Source organism: Mus caroli, unplaced genomic scaffold, assembly GCF_978045245.1.
Source record: "Mus caroli unplaced genomic scaffold, Mus_caroli_1 scaffold_5, whole genome shotgun sequence".
Taxonomy (NCBI): Eukaryota; Metazoa; Chordata; class Mammalia; order Rodentia; family Muridae; genus Mus; species Mus caroli.
Window position 1 is genome coordinate 97,766,074 of NW_028227260.1, and position 23,393 is coordinate 97,789,466.

At 41.9% G+C, this 23,393-nt stretch overlaps 1 protein-coding gene across 1 annotated transcript in view; it reads right to left on the reverse strand.

Moving 5' to 3' along the window:
• Window positions 1-23,170, reverse strand: part of Mamld1 (mastermind like domain containing 1) — a 102,968-nt gene extending 79,798 nt beyond the window's left edge. The window contains exon 1 of the mRNA XM_085838164.1: window positions 22,940-23,170. The gene's annotated coding sequence lies outside the window, so the exon portion shown is untranslated. The remainder of the gene's footprint in view (window positions 1-22,939) is intronic.
• Window positions 23,171-23,393: the final 223 nt, after the last annotated feature.

Genomic DNA, 23,393 nt, shown 5'->3' on the forward strand with positions numbered 1-23,393 from the left:
TTCTTCCTCCTTTCTTTTTCGTTTTGTCAGAGTATGTGGAAATGAGGTGGTAAAGATAGGTTGAGACTACCATTAGAAAATTCTCTGGATGTTAGGGAGATGTGGTCTTATGTCTTCATGTGTTGGAACCTGGCAGAGCCACTGGAAGGACAATGCCATGTGAGACTCCTATCCGAAGTACATAAAGATAGAGGGGAAAAAAGACTATTGGAAAAACCTAAAAACCTGGAAAGCTCTTCATGAGGACACTGAATGGGCATCAGAGGTGAGATGAGTTTTACCTGAGTTGATGATTCCATGTCCACTACTTCTACATACTAGAGAATTGTTAGGGCACAATGACTAATTAGTGGCTGGATGGAAAGTAGAGAACCAAGTCAGAAATAACTCTATGATAGCTGGTGAGAAAATAAGATCCCCATACATTGAGATGAAAGCAACACAAGATCCACCATCATACCTACATACCTTATTATGGAGGTGAGAAGTGGAATGGAGATCTCAAATTTGGCCTTAATTTACAAATGATAAGCTGGAAATCTACATTTGAGACTGGCTTATTTAGTTCAAGGGTCCAAACACCCATGGGTAGAACATACACAATGGGCAGAAAAGCCCCATTTACAAAAGCAATAAGGTAAATACTATCTTTAGGAATGAATATGACACTCATAGAACAGCATATACAAGTTCTGTGAGCAAACTTTCAATCTTGTGGATAATTTAGGAATGAATATGAACAAATGAAAAACAAAAGAAAAACTGGCACCACAGATCTTTCAGTTCCCTCTAACATAATTTAAGAGTATTATTAGGCTACAATAACAATTCCAACAAAGTTTTATTAACGCATTATTTGTAAAGGTAATTGGTTTGCTTGGGTGATTGTCATACATTCATTCAACATACCTTGATCATAGCCCTCCTCTCAAATCTCATCTTTGTACCCTCTTCAGTTTTCTTAGCCCCTTCCTATTCTGTAACAACCTCCTACTTTTATTTATTTCTTGAACTGTTGGATGACATATTAAATTTCTCATGGAGACATGTAAGAAGAGCTGAGCGAACATGCTAAAGGACACTTCTGCTTCCAATCAAGATAGAGTGGCCACATTTTTTCCAGGTCCTTTTCCTGACAAATAAAAAGAAAACTTGGACATATTGCACACCAGTGTGAATATACTGAACAATCCTGAACTGCACACTTACAAATGCCTAAAATGATTTATCAACTTCATGGCAGGTAGTAAATGGTGCTACACTAGAAGCACATATAGGAAGCCCTATGGGGATTCAATGGTTTTGTAAAAAGAACATATAAAGAAGAAAGAGAATTGTATAGAGTAGAGAAGGAATTGGAGAGGGGGGATGGGGAGTAGATTTGATCAAAGCACATTATAGGCATTCACGAAGTTCTCAATCATAAAAAATGAGATTAAAAACAAGATTAAAAGGATAAAAAACTAGACACAAAATAACAACAAACAAAGGCAGATTAAAGACAGGTATATATGTATGTGTGTGTGTGTGTGTGTGTGTGTGTGTGTGTGTGTAGTGAAAAAGTAGAAAGTTATAAGATTCATATGCTAAGTCTTACTTTTAGGAAATCAGAAAAAGGCAAGTTAAACCTGAAATAAACAATAAAAACTCCAGCAGAAATCAAAATGGCAACAATGTAGGATCCTGGGCTTGAGGAAACAAAGCAGCCATGATTTCCCCATGTTTCCCTATTGTCTCCCACAAAGCTTGGAAAAGGGATATGGGACAACAGGAATTCTCCTTCATTGTGGTGTGAGAATGCAGAATGATACAGTTACCCACTTTTGAAGAAAACTTGGTTGAGTTTTACAAACCCAAGCATCTGCTTACTAGGTGATCCACCAGGAAAGCTCCTTGGTATTTACCCAGAGGAAAGTTCAGAGCCACACAAATCTTGTACATGAATGTTTATAGTAGCTTTATTCGTTATTGTTGTGAACAAGTAAGATGTATCTCAGATATTTAATGGCTAAATAAACAGGTAAATTCAAACAACAAAGTATCATTCAGTGTTGAGCAGAAATGTGCTACCAAATCATGAAAGAAAAAAAAACCCTCAGAGAAATCTCAGAAGTGTAACACTGAGCAAAAGACGTCAAACTGCAAACAGATTCCGTCTGTGTCCAAGTCTATCACATGCTAGAAAAAATGAAAAAAAAAAACCAAAAAAACAAAAATAGAGACATAAAAGACCAGGGGTGAGGGTGGGGAGAGTGGAGCACAAAAAATTTTTGTTTTGTTTTTTGAGACAGGTTTTTTCTGTGTAGCCCAGGCTGTCCTGGAACTCATTTTGTAGACCAGGCTAGCCTAAAAGAGAATCTCTAAAAGAGAATCTCAAACAGAATAAATTCAGACTAAGAGAACTTAAACTGATATTTCCAGCAACTAAAAGGCACACAACGACTCTTGAGAACATCTGGACAAAGTGGTACATTAGTTATGACAAGGTACTTTTCTTCAGGAACCACAGAGGCCAGGAGGAAATACCACAACATTTTTCAAGTGCTGAAAGAAAAGAACTGTCGACCTCAAATTATATATTTGGCAAACATATCCTTAAATAATGAAGGGGAAATCAAGATATTCTCAGATGAAGGAAAACTCAGAGATATTGTTGCTCATGATCCCATCACCGAATAATGCCTGAAGGAAGTCCTTTAAACAGAGAGGAAATGATAACAGAAGAAGGTCAGAGACGTCACAAAGGAGAGGAGAAATCAAGTACAGGTAAAAATAGTGATAATGTAATGAACGATTCTTCTCCTGAGTTCTATAATCATAGCCAAGGAATGAAGTCAAACCTCTGACACCATCTCTTCTGACAGTGTGCCTACGGGAAATAGTCAAGACCACCCATTAGTAGGAAGGTAACATGATATTAATGCAAGGACAATTTCTGCAGTTTTTAGTAAAACTGATGAAATTCCAAAGGTAGGCTATGTTAAAAATCCTTATGTATAATTATTTAATAATTACTGGGAAAACTATACAGTCTGATCTAATAAAATGGAATATAAATACAAATGGAATCCTAAAATCTATTTCAATGAATCATGAGAATGTAAGAAGAGAAAGAATAAGAGACTATGGAGTGCTCAACTCTAAATGGAACCTCTATCTAATCTAATGTATTACATTATATCCTCAATCCAAGGCTGAGAGCTCATTTTAGAAGAGGGAGCAGAAAATTTTAAGATAAAAAACTAATAGATGTCTACAGTGAAATATTATTTTTTGGACATAAGAGGAAAGTCATATACATGAACTGTAACTGCTTGCATAAGACCCATGCAAGAGCAAGCTAGTCAAATTCCTAATAGTCAGAGGAAGGGTACCTCTAGCTGAGACACTATTGCCAGCCAGCCAATGGCTGTTGTGGAAAGGATAGTCAGTTTTATTCTGGGATGTAGCCTCTGATGTTCCAGAAGATAGTCCTACAACCATGTACACATAGTAAGCACTAAATGACCTTAGGAGCTTTTAAAAAAAAAGAGCACGTGAAGTTGCAAAAAGGAAAGAGAAGGAAGGACAATCAGAAATGCAAAGAATATCACTTACAAACCTTATAAAGACCAAAGGCTAAGGGAATATTATTTAAATCTCTACATATATAAATTTGAAAACAAGATGAAATGGACCATTTCCTTTCATGCAACAAATCACCAAAACAGATCATTTCAATATCTCTAAAAATTTTAAAGAAATGTAATTCATATCTGAGAAACTCCTCCCAAAATCTTCAGGTCTAAAAGGTTTAATTGGAGAATTCTACAATTAAAAAAAAAACCCTAATAATTCAATACATTTTCTTCTGGAAAACAGAATAGGAGGAAACATTTCACAATCAGTTTTTATGACATTAGGTTTTAACATGATATGAGAACTCAAGAAAGAACAAAAGGGAGACATTTCATTAATATAGTGGAAATATTTCATTAATATAAATTCCTTAAATAATTAATTAGGGCCAGGGAGACAGATCCATGGGGAAATGTAGTTTCACACAAGCCTGATGACTGAAGTTCACCCCTCAAAATCCACCTAAAAAGCCAGATGCAGCTGTATACATTTGCAATCCTAGCATGCCTATGGTGTGATGGTAGATGAAGACAGGACAATCTGCTAGCAGCTTGTAGCTAGCTTGGAGTACCCTGCATAGCAGAAACATCAGCAAAGATCTTGTCTTTACAAGGAGGAAAGTGAGAACTGGCTTTCAAAGACAATTCTCTGACCTCCACAACTGCACTAGGGCATGCATACAATGGCACTCTCACAAACATACATACACACATATACACAAATAAATATATAAATAGAAATGAATAACTATGAAGAAGACAATATTGATTTCTTTTTTAAATTTCTTTTTATTAATCATTCCATTTGTTTACATCTCAAATGATATCCCACTTCCCAGAGACCCCTCCACAAGCTCCCCATCCCATAACCTCCCTCTCATTCCTCCCTTTGCCTCTATGATGGTGCTTCCCAACCCACCCTCTCCCGCCTGACCTCTCCAGCATCCCCCTACACTGAGGCATCAGACCTCCACAGGACAAAGGGTCTCCCCTCCCACTGATGCCAGACAAGGCCATCCTCTGCTACCTATGTATCTGAAGCTATGAATCTTGGGTAAATGCATTTAGAAATGGTAATAATAATAATAATACTCTCCAGACCTAGATAATTTTACTTAAGGATTGTACCAGATGTTTAAAGGATAATTAACACACAATCATTACCATAAAGAAATGACAGGAGAGCTGGAGAGTTGGATCAATGCTTAATAGTGCTTACTGCTCTTGCTGAGTCTTAGGTTTAATTCCTAGCACCCACATGCTGGCTCACAGCTGTCTGTAACTCCAGTTCTAAGGCCTCTTCTGACCTGTGTGGGCTCCTGCTTGTACATGGTGTACATATACTCAAGTACAAACATACCCAAAATAGTATTTTGAGAAACAGTGTGGGACAACTAGATGGCTACAGGGAAAAGAATGGTGTTTGTCTTTTTTTCAGTGTGTACAAAACAGGCGACAGACCCAATTATACATTTTCCCCAAGACACATAAGTGACCAATGGGTGTATACAATCCTGTTCAATAGCATCATGGGAATGCAAGTCAAACTCACAGCAAGGCATCACTTCACTTGTTACATGGCTTTTTTCTTTTATATTGGAGAGAATGTGGAGAAAAGAATTCCTTTTTGTTGTTTTGTTTTTGTTTTGTTTTGTTTTGGAGACAGGGTTTCTCTGTATATCCCTGGCTGTCCTGGAACTCACTCTGTAGACCAGGCTGGCCTCAAACTCAGAAATCTGAATGCCTCTGACTCACATATGCTGGGATTAAAGGCATGCACCACCAATAATCAGGAGAAAAGAATTCCTGATCACCATTAAAAGTAAAAAATTCCCTACACTCTATCTAAAGAAAATGCTATATCACTAGCTGAAAGAGAGATCGGTTTGACTATATTTGACTGCAGTACCACCACATTACTTTGAACTTGTGAAGCAAAGATTAGAATGGTTGCCAGGAGCTATGAACTCTGAGGATATTTAAAGTCCACTAACTATCAGCTTTGAGCTATCTGACTTCTGGATAGCTAATATACAGCATAATGAGTATAGTTGGCATCACTGGATTGTTCTCTTAGGATCTGCAAAGAGGACAGGAGTAGTGAGTGACACATGGCTTTAAAGAGACAGGCAGTTCTCGGCTTACATAGTGAGACCCTATCGCAATATATATAGTGGGGGTAGGAGAGATTGCTCAGTGGTTAATATCACTGGATGTTCTTTCAGAGGAACTGGGTTTGGTTACTAGCACCTACTTGGGAGCTACTCACAACCTTCTGAAATTCAGTCCCAGGAGATCCAACACCCTCTTCTGGCCCCTAAGGGTAGCAAGTGTACACATGGTACATGTATGTAAGTACCCCATCCACATGAATTAAAAAAAAAAAACAAATTTTAAGTGTCCTTACCACTCACAGAACAGATTTTAAATGTGATCAACACACACACACACACACACAGAGTAACCACAGGTACTAATGGCTATGTTAATTTTGCTGTAGTAATAATTATAAAATATAGTTATGTGTAATCAGCACAGTGTACAACATAATTATGGACAGTATTGCTTGTTAATTCAATATGTTTTGAATGAAACTAAATCCGAAATGGAAGCTAGAACTATGGGTAAGAAATAAAACCATAAAAAACAAAATCTTTGTGATTTTGAATTCGACAATTGTTTCTCATACCAATAGTCCAAGTGATGACAGGAAAGCAAAATAAATTAGGCTTTATTGAAATGAAATAAAACCTTTATGTTGCTGGTCTCACAAGATGGCTCAGTACATCAGGGCACTTGCTAGCAAGCCCCACCACGTGCGTGTTGTCTAGAACCCACATGGTGGAAGAAAAAAAATCTAACTCTTGAAAGTTGTCCTCTGCTGTCTACAAGAGCCATGCCATACATTATCATATGCTCATGTGCAGGCACACATACATGAACAAATAAATGAAGAAAAACAAACAAACAAACAAAAGGCAAATGTTCTTACTGACAGTATGATGAGCAGATGACCCACAGGATGGAGAGTTCCTCAATGCTACTGAGTCTCCAGTATTGAGAATACACTAAGAGCCCTTATGTTTATTAAAGAACAAGGAGATAACTCAATTTTAAAATGGGCAAAGTCTGAACAAACACTTCTCCAAACAAAATATGCAAAGGGGTAATGAACAAACAGAAGATGTTCAACATTATCAGTCAACAAACACACAAATCAAAACTACAATTAAATAGAAATTTATATTCACTCAAGTACTATGGGTGTTAACAAGGATGTGAAAAAATAGCAATGCATTGTTGGCAAGATCATAAAATGTTACAACTACTTTGGATTATAGTTTGACATTTCCTTAAAGTGTTAAAGAGCTACCATGTAATTCAGACATCCCTCTTCTAAGAATAGACCCAAGGAATATGAAAATATATATCCACATGAAAGGCTGTCTATGAATGTTCATAACAGTTTTCCTCATGGTCGCTAAATTTTCTGCCAATTGATGAGCAGAAAGACAAACTGAGCTCTATCTATATTTGGGGAAATAAAGGACTGAAGGAGTTGACTTGGTGGGTAATGTGTTTCCAGTACAATCAGCAGCATGCACATAAAAAGATGGTGATGGTATACTGGGGAGGTAGAGACAGGTAGAGTCCTGTATCAAAAAGCAAAATAGCTCTTAAGGAACAACACCAATTTTTACTTCTTTTGACCTTCACACTCACCTGTACATGCAGCTGTGCAATTGTAAATCACATATCTGCACCAAAATACACACAATAATAAAAAGTAAAAAAAAAAAGCCAAAAAAGAAAGAACACACAAAATTCTAACAAATTATACAATATGGATAAACCTTGAAAATATTAATCCTCAAAAGAAATCAACCATAAAAGTTGTCCTATTCTATTATTTGGAAGAAAATTGGGTGAGTTCTTTAGCCCTGGTGTGGGAAAAGGTTTATGTGACTCAGTGTCCAAGAGTGATAATGGAAAAAGCCGATAACTAAATACAGAAAAATCCTCTTGCAGCTGAGCCTGATGCATGCCTTGAATTTTAGCACCGGGTAAGTGAAGGCAAGAGAATCATAAGACCTTGTCTCAAAACAGCAGGCAAGCAAGAAAACAAAACCATTTGCAAACCATACAGAACAAGTATCCAGAAGAACAAAGAAATTTTAAAAATTATTTGTAATAAATATCACAGATAAAAACTCAATTATCGTCATCACAAAAAGTCTTAAAATTGAGGATATAAGCCCCTCAAAATCAATAGAAAAAGGAAGAAAAGACTTTGACAGATAATGCACATACAGAAAATATCAAAAAGGCTCTTAAGCATATGAAAAGATATTCCAAGTTACTCATAATTAGAAAAATGCTAATTAAACTACACTGAGATATCATTTCTCACCTATCAGATTTAGAAAAATTAAAAAGTATAGCAAATGCTTTGGTGATGAGGCTTTGGGAGAAGAGACATTTTCATGCATTGCTGGAGGGGAGTTGGGGAACACATCAAAACTTCATTTGTTTTTACATTTGACACATGTGTACAGTGTTATTATTACACCTATAAGAACTGACCCTGCAGATACAGATCCAACAGTATGAAAATGCATATATTCCAGTTTGTTTCTTGAAGCAGTCAGTGTAAGTACAAACTACTAGAAACAACCTAAGATACTTACAGCCAAGAGGAGGGGCTTTGGATAATCTATGGTATACACCTAGCATAGTACGCTGCAGCTTCTCATAAAAGATTGAAGACGACTTCTGTGCATTGACACAGAATGGTTGCTAGGACGTGTTTCCAACTGCAAGAGCAAAGCCTGAAAGTGTCTATAAAGTGCCATGCTTCATGAAAGAAAAACACTGGTCTAGAAAAATACACCTTTGTTTGTATTTAGAGGGGTGCAGAAAAGCTAAGATGTTGGCTACCTAAAGGAGAATGATGTGGGAAGCGGAGAGCCAGGCAGAGGGTTCCCAGTTGCAATGCTTCTTGTGTCTTGTACTGTGTTATTATTACACACACACACACACACACACACACACACACACACACACACACCTCTTAAAGAATTAACAAAGTTAGAGAAAGCAAAAAGAATCCAATCGGAGGCAAACGAAATCCTGGGATTTTGTTGTCATTTCATTTTGGGTTTTGCAAGAGAATGTCTTTGTTTTAATATATTTTAAAGTATTTGGGGGATAAAAGAACATTATGCCCATTATTAGCTCTTGCAATTCAGAGGAAGAAGTATGTGTGTGAGCATGTTGAGGGGTGTATGTGTTATGTTTGTAGAGGATAGTTGATAAAACAAAGAAATTATGGGAAAATATTAATATTTGATAAAAAAGAGTGACCTTCTTGAGAGGGAAGAGACAGACCTAGCTCAGGCAGATTTGTTTACAGTGATGAATTGTACAGACATAAGCTTTAAAAAAAAAAAGAGCCTTATAAAGTGTTATTTTACCTTGTTAACAGGCTTCTTCATAGCCATGGGTTAGCAATGCTCAAATGACTTTCTGTGTACTCTAGGATTTAGTGAGTAAATATATTATGGATAACAGCAGAGATTTCTCACTGTTTACAAAAGGAATTATAAAAATCGAAAGAGGAAAGGTAGAATGAACTTTGGTATGGGATCGGAATTTAGAGGAATGAGTGTGAACTTGAATTTCCTAGACAGATAGAGAGATAAATAGGATTTACTGAAATAATAAAGACAAAAGTTATACATTATTTGATTGTTATAACGTCTTAACCTAGCTGACTTTGATGCCTGTAGGAATGACCATTCACTATCTGCATCAAGGGGTCTAAGTACTACTGTCCATTTAAAGAAATGAAGGCAATGCTCAGACGATTAATAACAATTAGACAAAAGACTTAGGAGCCAATTTAAAGAACCCAAACTGGAGCATTCTGAGAAGCAAAATAAATATGGGTAATAAAGGATCATAACTCACTAATTAGGATAAAATATACAAATATAATATCAATGAATACATAAATAAATATACTTACTTATTATATGGGAAGGGAAGATCTTTCTCACAGTAGAAAGCAAAACAATAAATATAGAAAACATTCCTGGAATCAGAAGTTCACTATTTGGCAGGCATCACAGTAAACTTTCCTCAGGCATGGCCATCTAGTGATGTTAAACTAGTGAGGAAAAGGAAGAGAATAGTAAGATACCAGCGTAGTCGTGACTGTCTTCCTCCCACGAAGATACTTTACTGCAAGGTGCAGCAATAGTGCTTTGAGAGTGGAGGTACCAGGAAGATATGAGATTGACCAAGTTACCAAAGTGACTATCACCAACAATGACAGTCAGCAAGCTTATGTGCTCCCCTGATGTAGTGCACTGAGGGGACACATCATTACTTTTGTGTGGCTGGCTCCTGACAGAAATCACACAATCCAAATCTAACCAGAAGGAAACAGCAGACAACAAACCAAAATTAAGGGACATTCTGTGAAATAAGCAGTCTGTACTGTTCAAACACATCAATGCTTTAAAACACAAAAGCAAGCTGAGATATTGTCCCAGACTAAAGGAGACTGAAGTCGCAGCCAATTGCACCTCATCATAGTAGATTTTCTTATGCTTTAATGGGCTAGGAAAACTGGAAAAATCTGTTTTTTTTTTAACTTCCACAAAAATATTTTTGTTTCATGGTTCTAGAAGTGGGAGGAACCCTAGCAGACTAACTTGTGGTAAGAATTTGACTCTGTGTTCACATATAACAGTCTATATGTATGTTCATATGGAAGAAGATGCCAAATGGTTTGATTGTGCCTGTTTTATATAAGGATACCAAGACAATTCATGACGATTCTACCATTATGACCTAATCATGTCTCAAACATTTCATTCCTAATACCACCATACAACTTTAGGGATTGAGATTTCAGCATATGAATTTTGACGGGGATACAAATGAAAGCATTTAATTCACAGAATGAATGGAATGATTGTTGTATCTAAAAAGTCTCTAAGAACAAGGTGTGTCCTCTTACATCCTATGGTGCCATCCTATAATCCTAGCAACTCTACGTAAGGGGTTAACCTACAAAATTATAACAAGGCCTCCAGATTGCATCCTTGAGAAAGGTTAGTAGCAATGTTAGAGTCCTGATTTTGACTCACATCCTGTGTTTCTGCATAGGAACATCTTTTGGCTTTAGGAACTATATACTGAAGCATCTTGGGGACAATAGAGCACTGTGTTTATAATTACACAAATTTGAGAAAGAAATTTGTGTATGTGTGATTTGTCTGTATGAGGTAGATAAAGTACAAAGAAAATGTGGCAAAGGTATTCAGAAATTATTGGGACTGTTCTTTTTTGATTGTGGATGTAACCTGTGTGACTTAGGAATTTACACATGTCAGTCAAGTCCACTATCTAGATGATGGTGTTGATGGTGATTAAGAAAGTCTGCATTCAGTGGAGGTGTGGGTGAAGAATAACATATGCAAACATGTTCCCTGTGGCGCTTTCCTGTCAGTCTGGCTCCTGTGCTTGGTGGCCTTCAGGGTCTGTGCTGAAGCTCATCTTCCAGGCTCTAGGGTGGACACACGCTAATACCTTCCCAGCCTTCCTGGCCCTTGTCACCCGCTCTGTCCATGCATACTTGAAAGTATGTGAGTGTCCACAAGCAGATGTGGAGTTTCTGTCCCATAACAACATTCAGAGATATAGGTCTCTTTCACACACACACACACACACACACACACACACACACACACACACACACACACACGTTTTTCTTTGTAATATTTGAAATATTGGCACTGTGCTTGGTTGTACAAGAGTTGTACAAGAAAACAGATCTCTAAGACCAGTCTCTTCCTTAGTCTCCCCATGACCTCCCTTGCATGTAAGAAGTTGTATTTATTGCTTTGTGGCCAACTGGAACCCAGAGCCACCAGGGAGGCTAGTGCAGGGGTTCCTTACTCACCACCTGGTTCCTGAAGGCTCCTGGGTGGCTGTGTATGCGTGTGGCTGGCTGTGTGTGGTATGAGCCAAACCTGCTCATGAAAGCAGTGCTCAAGCCTGTCAATTTTAAGATGAAATTTGTGTCTCCCCCTTTTGTGTTTCACTGTGTCATATCAGTTTAAGAAAATAAAATTTGGAATTGTTTTAAAAAAAGAAAGTCTGCATTCATGTCAAATAAAAAAAAATATAAAAGGCTTTCAAATGACCAGTCGATGCCCCGAAGGCAAGGTCTAGAGAGCAAAGAGTAAAGACCTTTGTGTTCATGCTCAGAACATGTTTCAGGTTGATAGATGACTGTCTAAGAAGCCAGAGGACAGGCGTTTCCAGGTACACGTTGGCATGCAGAAAACAGCAACTGCCATTTGGATAGCTTTCAAATCAAAACTGAACAAAGGAGTCACTACTACTGCTCCTTAAAGTCCTGACTAGTTTGTCAGATGCCAGTTACTCTGCTGAATATGCTTCAAACCCACTCTGTATAGGCAGAAAGCCTGAGAACCAGAGAACTGCCATCAGGTAAAGAAATTTGGGAGAGAATGAGGAAAAGATGAATGCATGGAGAACAAACAGATGTATGAAAATGAAGATGTGAAAGGCCATGAAATAGTCACGGTGAAATAACCTATGCAAATTAATAAGTAGTGAATTACTATGCTAAACAATTTCAAACCACCCACAAAGAATCGCCCTATAAAGTGCAGTTCATAAGAGACATTCTAAAATGAGGACCTCTAAACTTAAGTGTGGTCTCTAATAAGCTTGTCAACTAGCAGTGTGTGGTTATTAAAGATGTAAAATCTAGCTAGTCCAAAATGACTTGTGCTGTGAAGGTGAAACATTAGAATCTAAAGACAGAATAATAAGAGTATAGAACACCTTGTTAATTATGTGTTGATTTCATGCAGAATAGTTTACATATAGCGTGTTAAATAAAAACACATCATTCAAACAAATCCAATCTGCTTATTTTATGTTATTGCAGCTTAAATTATTTCTATTAGATAGCACTCTGGTTTTCAAATTTTGTTCAGTTCTTCCTCACCAAGATCTGTGTCCATCCTATTGAACACCTCACCCTCCCTTGGCACGTGTTAACTCCCTTGATTTATTTTCCTTCAAGGCACTTGTCATCTCAGATACTATACATCTTACTTAATTTTTCTATCACTGTCTCCATTATTGAACAATTTTTATAGTTATTTTTCTGCTTTGTTTGCTTTTGTATCCCAGACATGTCATTCATTTGTATCTTTATTTTCACAATGGGTACTAAATACCTCATATTATATCCATCAATCCCTCCATATCCCCTATAATGCCTTGTACATAGTAGACTTATAAAAATCTTTGTTGAATCCATTTTTCTAAATAACTTTTGAGCAGTTCTCCAATTGATTATATTAGCATATGCTCCAGTCTCATACCATACCCTTCTTCCTTTTTGTCCTAATGAGAGCAGAGAGACAGCCCAAAGGCAGTCCCACTGAGGAAGAGGAGAGAACAACACATGTTTCCTAAAAGTCAGTTATGAGGAGTTCAGGAAATAGAGGCATTGCATACTTAAAAGTATAGTCATTCAGCTATTGACCTACCTCTTGCAGAAACACCATTGGATGTTGCCTATAGAAATAACAAAATGTGGGCCTGGAGAAATGGCTCAGTGGATATTGGTTAAATAAGTATGGTGACATAAGTTTGGATCCCAAGCACTCACAGAAAAACATGTTTGTAACTCTTGTGGAAACAGAGCATCCCCCATCCCAATATCAGCTTTTTGAGTCAGAGTTCCTCATTGAACATGGTACGAAAGGTGGTGAGTGATGAATGAAGACAGCTGATATTGACCCCAGGCTTTCATACTAGCCCAGGTATGTGTATGTACCCACTTGCATATAGGGACACCCACCCACACACACTGACAGGCCATATCCTCCAAGTAGAGGGATCCAACTTCACAAGAAAAGAAATCCCCAGATTCTCCCTCAGTATAGTGATAGACTGATACGGCACAGAGAGAACAGGGTCAAGCCCAGGGCCCCAAGATGAGATTAGAAGCTTGCACATGATTTCTCCACCAAGACCAGAGTCCAGACTCTACCCTCCACCTAGTCTATAAGGGATGGTGTGGGGGCTGGAGTGGGAAGAAAGCATCTTGGAGCTTGTGTCAGAGTACAGATGAGATGGGTAGACGTTGTAAGCCCCTCATGAACTATAGGTGGACAACACAGTTACATGATTCAAAAAACAAACAAATGAAGGCTGAGCACTCCGGGTGCAAACAGTTGAGAAACTAAAAGCTTCTTTTAGACAAGACAAACTGTTACTCATTACAAAAATAAGGGCGGGGTTGCTTAGGGTTGTTTTTTCTTTCTGTAATGAAAATTAGAAAACATGAAGTCAAACCTAAAACAGCCATCTGTTTAAAATGAAATAATTTCAAATAACAAGCCCCCAAGGACCACCCCCCCATTATTCATAAAATCTGTTTTATTTGAAATTGGGCATTGGTACAAGACCAACAAAATTCAATATTTACTGTTGACTGAGAACAACTCATGGGTGTTAGGGGAAGAGGTGAGGGATACAATTTTCTTCCTTATAAGCTACTGTTTGATAGCTAGAAATAAAAATCTCTCAGTTCTCTAGTCTGCCAACTGCAGGCCCACATGTAACTAGGGGTCAAAATGTTTCTTCTGATGGTGTTTAACTATGTGGTGGGGTGCAAGATGGGGCTCCATCCAGGCCTGAGCTGGTTTAGCGTCTAGTAACTTGCTGGGGAGCCCTTGGCATGTAAGACTTGTCTTCAGCTCCAGCACCCTCATGTGAAAATGAGAGGTCTTCAAGGAAATTTCTTCCTTTTCCGTTCTTTTCTCATATCAAAAGAAGTGCCAATATTTTATCTTTAACCAAACCTCTAGAACTGCTTCCCTTTAGTGAACAGTCTCTATGACCTCCAACCCCATGCAAAATAAAACCCCTGTGCATTCAAGTCTTCGGCAATGTAAAATGATGGATCATTATGCATCACTCTCAGACATTTCAAGCAGCTTATATTTTAATGCATGGTCCAATCGTGGAATGCCAGGGCTTGAGGATGGTCCTGGATTCCCTTAGTTCAGACCTTTGTTGTAATGATAAGGAAACTGAAGCCTAGAAAGGGGGAAGGGACAGGCCCAAAGAGTCTTTAGTTGGAATCAGAGATGAGCCTACAGCACAGATGGGTGAGTGTTCTTCACACATTATTCTGGGGGTTTCTCCAAGTCTCAAGAATGTGCTCTTAGACCAGTGAACTTTTTGAAGGGCAATGGTCAACTGCCACACTTTATGATTAACACATCACAATTGTTTTGTTTGATTATATGATGTCTCAAGTTGCTAGGTAGGCTCTGCTTTCAAGTAGCTGGCATGATTCCTCCCCTTCCAGATTAATAATGAAAGCAAGGCTGAGACACTGTGCCCAAGGATGGGAATCTAAGGCACTTTGCACCACAATACAGTAACCATCCTCATATTTTATATGTTCTTTACTTAACCATCCTTGACAAATCTGGCATGTTTAAGAAAAGAGAATGGGAGGGGGCACATCCAACAGTGACTAGGAGGAGGGTAAGGAAACTGGAGACTCCATGAGTTTCATCTTGGACCTGATTGAGCCCCACAGCTGGCTTTTAGGAGGCTCACCTTGTATTATTAGTGGGTAGAAAAGGACCCCTGGGCTGCCCTGCTGCTCAAGACCCGACTCTTGCTCCTAAGAGAACACCTAGAAAATATACAGGCAGCTTCTGCTACTCCCTAGGGGTGTTTAGTTCCCAATGGGATTACTACTGTAGTGACACTCTTTGATACTGCCAAGGGCTTACTTTGAGGGTTGTGACTACAACTAACACAATCAAGCTCTTTATTCCATGGCTGGGGCATCTCTAGAAAGAACCATATTGTTCACTTTAATTCCAATGTCAGCACAACTATTTTAACACCAAGTGGGTCAGATTTGACTCCAAATCCCTGAAATTAATTTTAGAGTGGCAGTGAAATAAAATAGCATACTTTGAGCTTTGTTGTAACATGTTCATGCAACACACAGCAAAGAAAATGTAGTAATTAGAGGTTAAATTAATCCTTGACAGACATGCAGCTTAGAAACATTGTGCCCTCCTCCAAAAACCTAGCATAATGCATGCCAGTCTTTCAGAATCAGACTCACAAAGCATGTGATGTTGGCAATTACACCAAAACTACCGTCCCATTTTGAATTCCAAGGTCAGTGCTGGAACTTCCAGAGCCAGATATTAACATTGCAAACTCCCTGAGAATGAAACCCAAACAAGGTTCTGCAAATGCCAGCAAAGACCATCCAGCAAAGCTTTCCATAGCACTGGCTTCCCAACTGGACTCCAGGGTAAAATGTTATCCCTTTAGAGGCCCTGTGGCCAGGGCCATGATGGATCATTAACTTGTCGCTTCCTCTCTAGCTTGTTCCAGTCTTGCATCTGTGCTGTCCATCCTGATCACACTGAGAACAGCACACATAGATACAGGGTAGATTACCATACAGCACAATGCAGAACACTCCTCTTCTATACCTTTCATCTCTGCTCACTGCTTTTGATCTGCCCTGAAAAAATACCTGTCTACTAAAACTTCTGAGCAAAAGGCATCTTCTTGACATGCCCAAGAACTGGAGGACATATATATGACCCCCCCCAACAGCCTTTCTATAGCTTCCTGGAAATGTTGGGCAGCTCTCTGGGCCTCAGTCTTTTCTGGGATTTACCTTCCATCATTTAGGTATAGTGACAATGGTCTGCTTGCTAATTGGGGCCATCAGAGAGGCAAGCAGACTTGTGGTCCCAATCTCCTTTGCAATTGAGGTGTCAGTGTGCCGCTGGAAGAAGCAGATAGTGGTTTTTTCAGGCTGAAATCCTAGGAAAAATTAGGAATGGATGACATATGGGGTAGCAGTGTGGGGCTTGGTTCAATTGAACAGAACACTCTGGATTCCCCAAAGTACTGCACTTTATTGCCATGTTTTTAGTCGTTAAAGGCCCACACTCCCCTCCCCAGATAGGAAACACAAGCCAGGGCCAGCAGACTCTTCTAACCCAGAAGCCATTTCACTCAGAAGCTTTGGCCCTTGTGCTTGATCTCTTCGAAAAGCAGCAGAAAGGTATCCCTATAGTCTAGTATCCAGAAACTCCCACAGACAGAAGAGAAAAATACAGTGGCTGATTGGGCAAAACAGATAGCAATTTACCTAGAGAAAGTAAGGAAGTACAGGGAGACTGGGGCTTAGACTTCACAGTACAGAAAGAATCACTGGCAAAATCAAGATCAAAAGACAGAGTCAGGTGAACTTTCTCCAGGGCCAGGTAAGGTCCCTGTCTTATGGACTAGAATGGGGTAAACAGTAGGGATGTCTAAAGTTTGAGGCAATGAGAGAAGGTCAAAAATGTGTATCTGGATAAGGGAAGTTCCACAAATTTTGCAAAGAGCTTTTTGCCCTCTTTTGCCCAAGACCTCCTTAGATTGTGTCCCTGGAAGCCTTTACTCTGGGGAGTTCAATGCCTTTGGTCCGGTTTCTTTCCCCAGGGGACTCTTAGATTGTAACATGACCAGTTGTTTGGAAATCAGGGAGGTCATATTTTAGGAGAAAACCTGAGGCTCTGAGGAAACCAAGGAAGCTCAGGAAAGAGGGCAGAGGAGAGAAAAACTGGAGAGGAGAGAGGGCAGACAAGAAGCTCAACTCTTACTTCCATCTGCTCTCATTGGATACATGCTCCAGGACTAACAGCTCTGTGCTGGTAACTGAAAGCAGGACCCCACAGGATGTATATGAATATGGTATAATGTGCCCTTTCTCACCTTGGTGGGGAACTCCTTGACTAACAGCCTCCAGCTCCAGGAGGCCTTTTCCTCTTCCTTTGCTACATTTATAGCCAGAACAATGGCACAACACAAGCAACGAGTAATAAACATATACCAGAACATTCCATTCAAAGTCCTAAAGATATTTAAGGATTTGCTGTCTAAAAATTTAAAAATCAAACTGATTCCAACTAATCTTTGCAAGGCTTCTTTCCTGCTGTCTACTTGACTGGTGCTGCCTAGGGTTGCCCTTGTGGTAGTGGTGGTGGTGGTGATAGAGGTGTAAGATGGGAATGGGTTTATTGCACTGAACCATAATAAACAGCTCCTGTTCCTCCATCATTTATCTCCCTCATCGGTGACATCTGGGCTGGTCTATTCACACTCTCAGCATTCTATCTGCTCCAACAGTCAGCCTTTTTTGCTTGGATAAGGAGAGATTTTTTTAGTTACATCCATTATATGTGTATCAACATTTATGGCAGCAAGATAATTGCCAAAGAACTGAGAGAATAAAAGGTATTTCTTCATTATGTCCACCCTTACCCGTTTTTTTTTTAAAGGTCAATATTAACATTGAGAAGGACAGTGGCAGATTCTTTCACTCTTGCTGAATCTTTAAAGTTAGGAAATGTGTTCTTTAGAAGCATTCCTTGGAACTGGAGGGTTAAGAAAAGGTTCAGCATCGAGTTCTGAATCCATATCCCAGTGGGTCCCATATGTGTCTGTGGATAGGAGGTTTTTTTGTCCTTGTAACCTTTGCTAAATAACTGCAAGGCAGCAAATCTGCTCTATATTTAATGAGTCCTCTGGAAATATGCCAGTCTAATTTCAAAGAGTTTAGATCCTGTTATCTGTAGACCAGCGCAGTGATTAGGAGGCCTGCCATCAATAGGCCCCCAGAGGGTTGGATTGGGAGTACTGGACAAGAGGCACACTGGGCTGCCTCTCAGCCCCCTTGCCTATATAACTCTTGCTTAGAAGTTCACATTTGCAAAGACACAAGAGAGGGGACACTTCCCACTTTCCCAATATTATTCTGATTGGCCTTCCGCCATATTTAATTCCCCTTTCCTCAACGCCTCTGAAAATCGTAGCTCCACTTCTTTATCCATCTCACTGTTTTCCCCAATGACAAGGCTGAACTTATGTGTCATTTTCCCAGAAAATAACCGTTTTGTTCACAAATCCCAATACTTCAGAACTGGAAGGCAATCAGATTCAGGGCTATGGTGGGAATACAAGGAGGGAGGACAAACTTGACCACAATCCCTCTGTTAATTAAGTGAAGATGGGTGTTTTTTAGAAAAAAAAAATGTTTACCAGCTTCTAGTCTGTCATATACTATTCTTTCACAGGGAAAGAAGAAGAAATCAAAATCGCTGAAACTGAAAATGTTTACTACATTTGCAAAAGAAGCAGTCCACCTGCTGCCAGAAGAACCACTTGTTTACCATCAATGTTGGTCCACCTCACAACCCCAAACAGTAATGCAGTTCCTGGGCAGGATCCACTAACAGGTGCATTTTAAGCCTTTAGCTGGTCAAATTTAGAGTGTGAAAAAGACATTAAACATGCCGCTGGGTTTAAAAATGCCTTCTTCTTACTGAAAAGGATCAGCAACAACAAATCTCCTATCTTAATATGCAGTGAATGTATACCTCCCCACACCAACTCCAGCAACAGGCGATTTCCTGGTTGAGTTTAAAAATTCAATGACGTTCCTGTTTCAACCCACACATCTGTGTCACTGTCAGCGTCAGTGGCAGGAAAACAGACAAAGTCACCCTTTGCTAATGATTTCCTAACATGGAATTTCCTTGTATCTTCTAAAGCCTTTCTTCCAACGCCAAACACCCCCCACCCCCACCCCCCCAACACATTGTACTGAAGGAAAACTGAAAATGGTCATCACCGGAAGAGGATGGTTTTAAAGGAGATCTTGTAAGGAAGCTCTTCGACTCTTAAGATATTTTTAAAGCGACTAAAGGAAGCACTGCTAGTGTTTCCAACACCCGTAGGTACAAAGCAGATACATTTCTTCCAGGCACTCTCAGCTCCATCCCTTTCTTCCCAAATTCTACTATGGGCAACATTCTCACCGATACTAGAGGAAACATGCAGACAGCCCCGAGAGCAGGAAAGAAACACTAGAGACCAGCAATAGCACAAAACAATATAGAAGCCCATCACTTTCCCCTCTGGAGAACATCCTATTTAATATGCTACTGGTCATCAGGAGAAAAGAGGGCTGTTACTTTAAGGGGAAAAAGCTGATTAGCTGCTCTAGCTGGCAGCAAACAGCTGGTCTGTCCGGCAGGTTCAAGGCCATTTCAGCTCCTCTCTTATGGAGGTACCATATGTTCCATCTCGCACATCAGCAGCTTTATTTTCCAATGATCTTGCTCCAGAAGAGATGCACAAAAGGGGGAGAAGGGTGAACCAGTAGTTCACCCTTTAATTACTTTTTTATGCTTTTACATGTATCTGGGCTGTGTGTATTTGTGTGTGTGTGTGTGTTGGGGTGCCACTTAATCTAGTACTCTAAAAACCAAAAGATGATCAGACAACACACTTATCAATAAACTCCACAGATGGGAGTGGAGCAGGAGAAAGATATGCAAAAAGGAATGAGCGCGGGCACAAACACTCACAAAGACTTCAACATCAGATTAAAGGGGAATGGGGGAGGGGCAGAGTCAAGGAGGGATAAAGAGGAACTGGACTGCCCTAAGATCCACCAGCTTGAGTTAGGCCCCACCCACTTCTTACTTGTAGCCTTTTTTTTTTTCTTATCAGTAGCCTTATCTTCGCAGAGGAACTTCAGGTGCAGAGAAGTGGACCATTTTGGAGAAGCCTGGAGGAGCAGGCTGATAGGATGTAAAAGGTTTCTTGGAACAACAGGCTTAAAATTGCACAGGGCAAGTCCTGTTTTCTCCCAAATTTGGTGGGTTGGGTCTGGGGGAGCAGGTGTAAGGAGCAGGGACCAGTAAATACTCAATCTAGCTGAAAACTGATGCTGGTGCGTTTTGGACACCCCTAGTTGCCAACACTGTGTTTGTATAGAGGCAACAGGCCAATGCATGGTCCAAGGCCGCTTTTGCATCCTCACTTCCAGTCCCAGACTACCCTAGAGGTGCCTCAAACAAAGGACACCCTTAGAGAGTTTCAATACTGTTCTCTCTCTCTCTCTCTCTCTCTCTCTCTCTCTCTCTCTCTCTCTGTGTGTGTGTGTGTGTGTGTGTGTGTGTGTGTGTGTGTGTTGGGGGTTGGGGGAATACGATAGTGGGGAGCAAGAAGGAAGAGGAATGTAGCTAGATTGCAAGGTGGTTAAAGCCTCAAGCCATTACCAGTGTCTCTGCCGCCTACAGGCGCGTCAGCCACCCTAGGTTTTTTGCCTGAGAGGGGAGCCCCAAAGCAAAGCGAAACCGAGGAAAGGGCGCCCCCTATGCCCAAGTCCTGCCATCACAAGAACCTGCGGCAGTTGCCCACCCCTCTGAGCGTTCGCCGCCTCCCGCCTGGCTCTTGCCTGCTTACTGTGCAGCGGGCCAGACAGTCTTAGATGCAGGGATTTAGGGTGTCCAAGGCCGGCAGACCAAGAGCATACAGAGCGTCAGAAACAAGAGCTTTCTGCGACTTCTCCGGTTCCTACAGAGAGCCCTCAAAATACAGACCCCCCCTCCTCCATTGCCTACACTAGCCCTCCTGTCCCGAGCGGCTTGAAGCTACTTGGAGGCTGCCTCCCCCGCCCTCTGCCTCTGAGTCCCTTTCCCCTTCCCTCTCTCCAGCCTCCTGGGAAACAAAGGGGCTTTTTATAAAGCGGATTGTTGGCGGCGGCGGCGGCGGGGGTGGGAAGGAGGGGGGAATCTATAAAGACAAGAAGAGGTGGGAGGGAGGGAAGGAAAGAAGCTGCGCGGCCTCCAGGGGCCCAGAGCAGTGGTGGCAGCCGGGAAGCCCTGGTGGGTGCATGGTAGACCCCACCCGGCCAGTGAGCACCAGAGCGAGAGCCTGCGCCTATCAAGAAACTGGGCCGAGCCACTGTGATGCTCCCATCCGCCCACCGCAGGCAGGGAACATGAGTAGCGGCCATGGCCCGGGGCCGATGGAGGCAACATGAATCCCGCGGGGGTCTTCTCTGGAAGACCGTGCCCCTTTCCCTAGCAAACTCTTTGAGAATTGCTGAGGGTTGCGGAGACTTTGCCTCTTTGTTACAGCACGACTGTCTCTCCTCCACAAGGCTCTTTCGCCCTCACAGACAATGTCCCGGAACCGGCCTTGGTCAGCTATCCGCAAAGGGAACATTTCGCTTGGGGACGGTACTCTAAGGGGTTCCTTCTGCTGCCAAACAACAAGGACAGGCTACCCCAGCAACTGGAATCCAATCTCCTCATGATCCCTAGCCACCCTGTGCCCCTGACCTCGCTCACACACCCACATTCTGGGTGCCCGACTCAGCCGCACCCAGCTGCAGGAGCCCAGCAGGGAGTGAATACCCCAGATGGAGGCGCGTCTGTTTGCCCAGGTTCCGATGGCTTTAGGGCCGAGTTTTCAGTCTGGGTAATCCTATTAGTGTCCGCTCAGTCCGAATTTAATCACGGATCAGAATCAGACAGCACCGCTAGCTTTCCAGGCTTCGGACTCGCTGCATCAGGACGGAACCTGGCCAAGCCAAGTGGGCAAGAAAAGTATTTGGCGGCGCTCCGGGGGGCTTCCCACCCGCCCTAGGCAAAGCCTGGCGCCGGCTCTGCTGCTGAGAGAATGCCCGGGAGCCTAGAGCGCCAATTCCTGCGCAGGGGCTCTGGAAACGTTGGGTGGGAAATCAGCAGGGGTTGCCTCAGACCCCTAGCTCTGCTCCAGGCTGCTTTCATGAGGAGGAGTTGGCAAGTGGGGTGGGGGAAGCACAGGGCAACACGCACACCCCATACTCTGCTCCGCAGCAGCAAATCAGTTTGGGGCGGGGGAATTCCTCATCCAGTACCCACTGCTGGACTCTGGAAGCTGGCATGAGAAGACAGTATCTCTGATGGCACCTTGGGCAGTGAGCGAGTGGCCCAGGGGTGTGGGGATGGAGTAGGTGCCTCTTGATAGCCGAATGTAGCCCAGGGAGCCCGCGCAGCTTGCGCCCCTCTATACCTTTCCTTCCTGGAATGCAGCCGCCTCCGCCCAGTTTTGGATGCCCTCAGGGGCGCCTAAAAGAAGGCAGAGGCCAAAGACCCTGGGCATAGAGACCTGCGCTCACCCCAGTTAGGCCAGTCTGAGAGGGGGGGTAGCCAATCCCCAGCACCAGGTGGGCCGTGTGTTCAGAGCAAACTTTGGGGTCTCCCATTTCACAGCATCCCAGGGCCCCGGATCCTAAAAGATGGAGACTATAATTGAGGACTATAAGTGCACCCTAGAGTCCCCCCCACTGGAGCAGTCGGACTTCCCGCACCCGCCTTCACCCTTACCGTGTTGCGGAGCTCCAGCAGCAGCCAGGGCAGAGCCAGAGGGGCGGGCGGCCGCCGGCACGGGCAGCCTACCCAGGCGCCCGCCGAATGGCCCAGCCGGATTGAAGATCACCCCCTGGCTAGCGGCCGGTGCCCCCGCGCCCGCCCGCCGCCCGTCGCTTCAGCTCGCGGCCAAGTTCATGCTGGCGGCGCTGCAGTGGCGGCCTCAATCTGCTCGCTCCATTCCCACCGCCCGGCTCCGCGCCGCGCGCCCGGAAGGTGGAGTTTCGGGGGTTTAAGTTACTGATAGGCATTTCTCACTGCTGTGTCACTCGGGGAGGAGGAGACACGCACGCCGCACACTCACACACCCTCACACTCACGGCGACGAGCAGCTCTGGTCTTAAAGGAGAAGCTGCGCTGCCCTGCCTGCGACCCCACCAGCCTCGAGCCATGAAAGGCAGGGTTTTCAAAC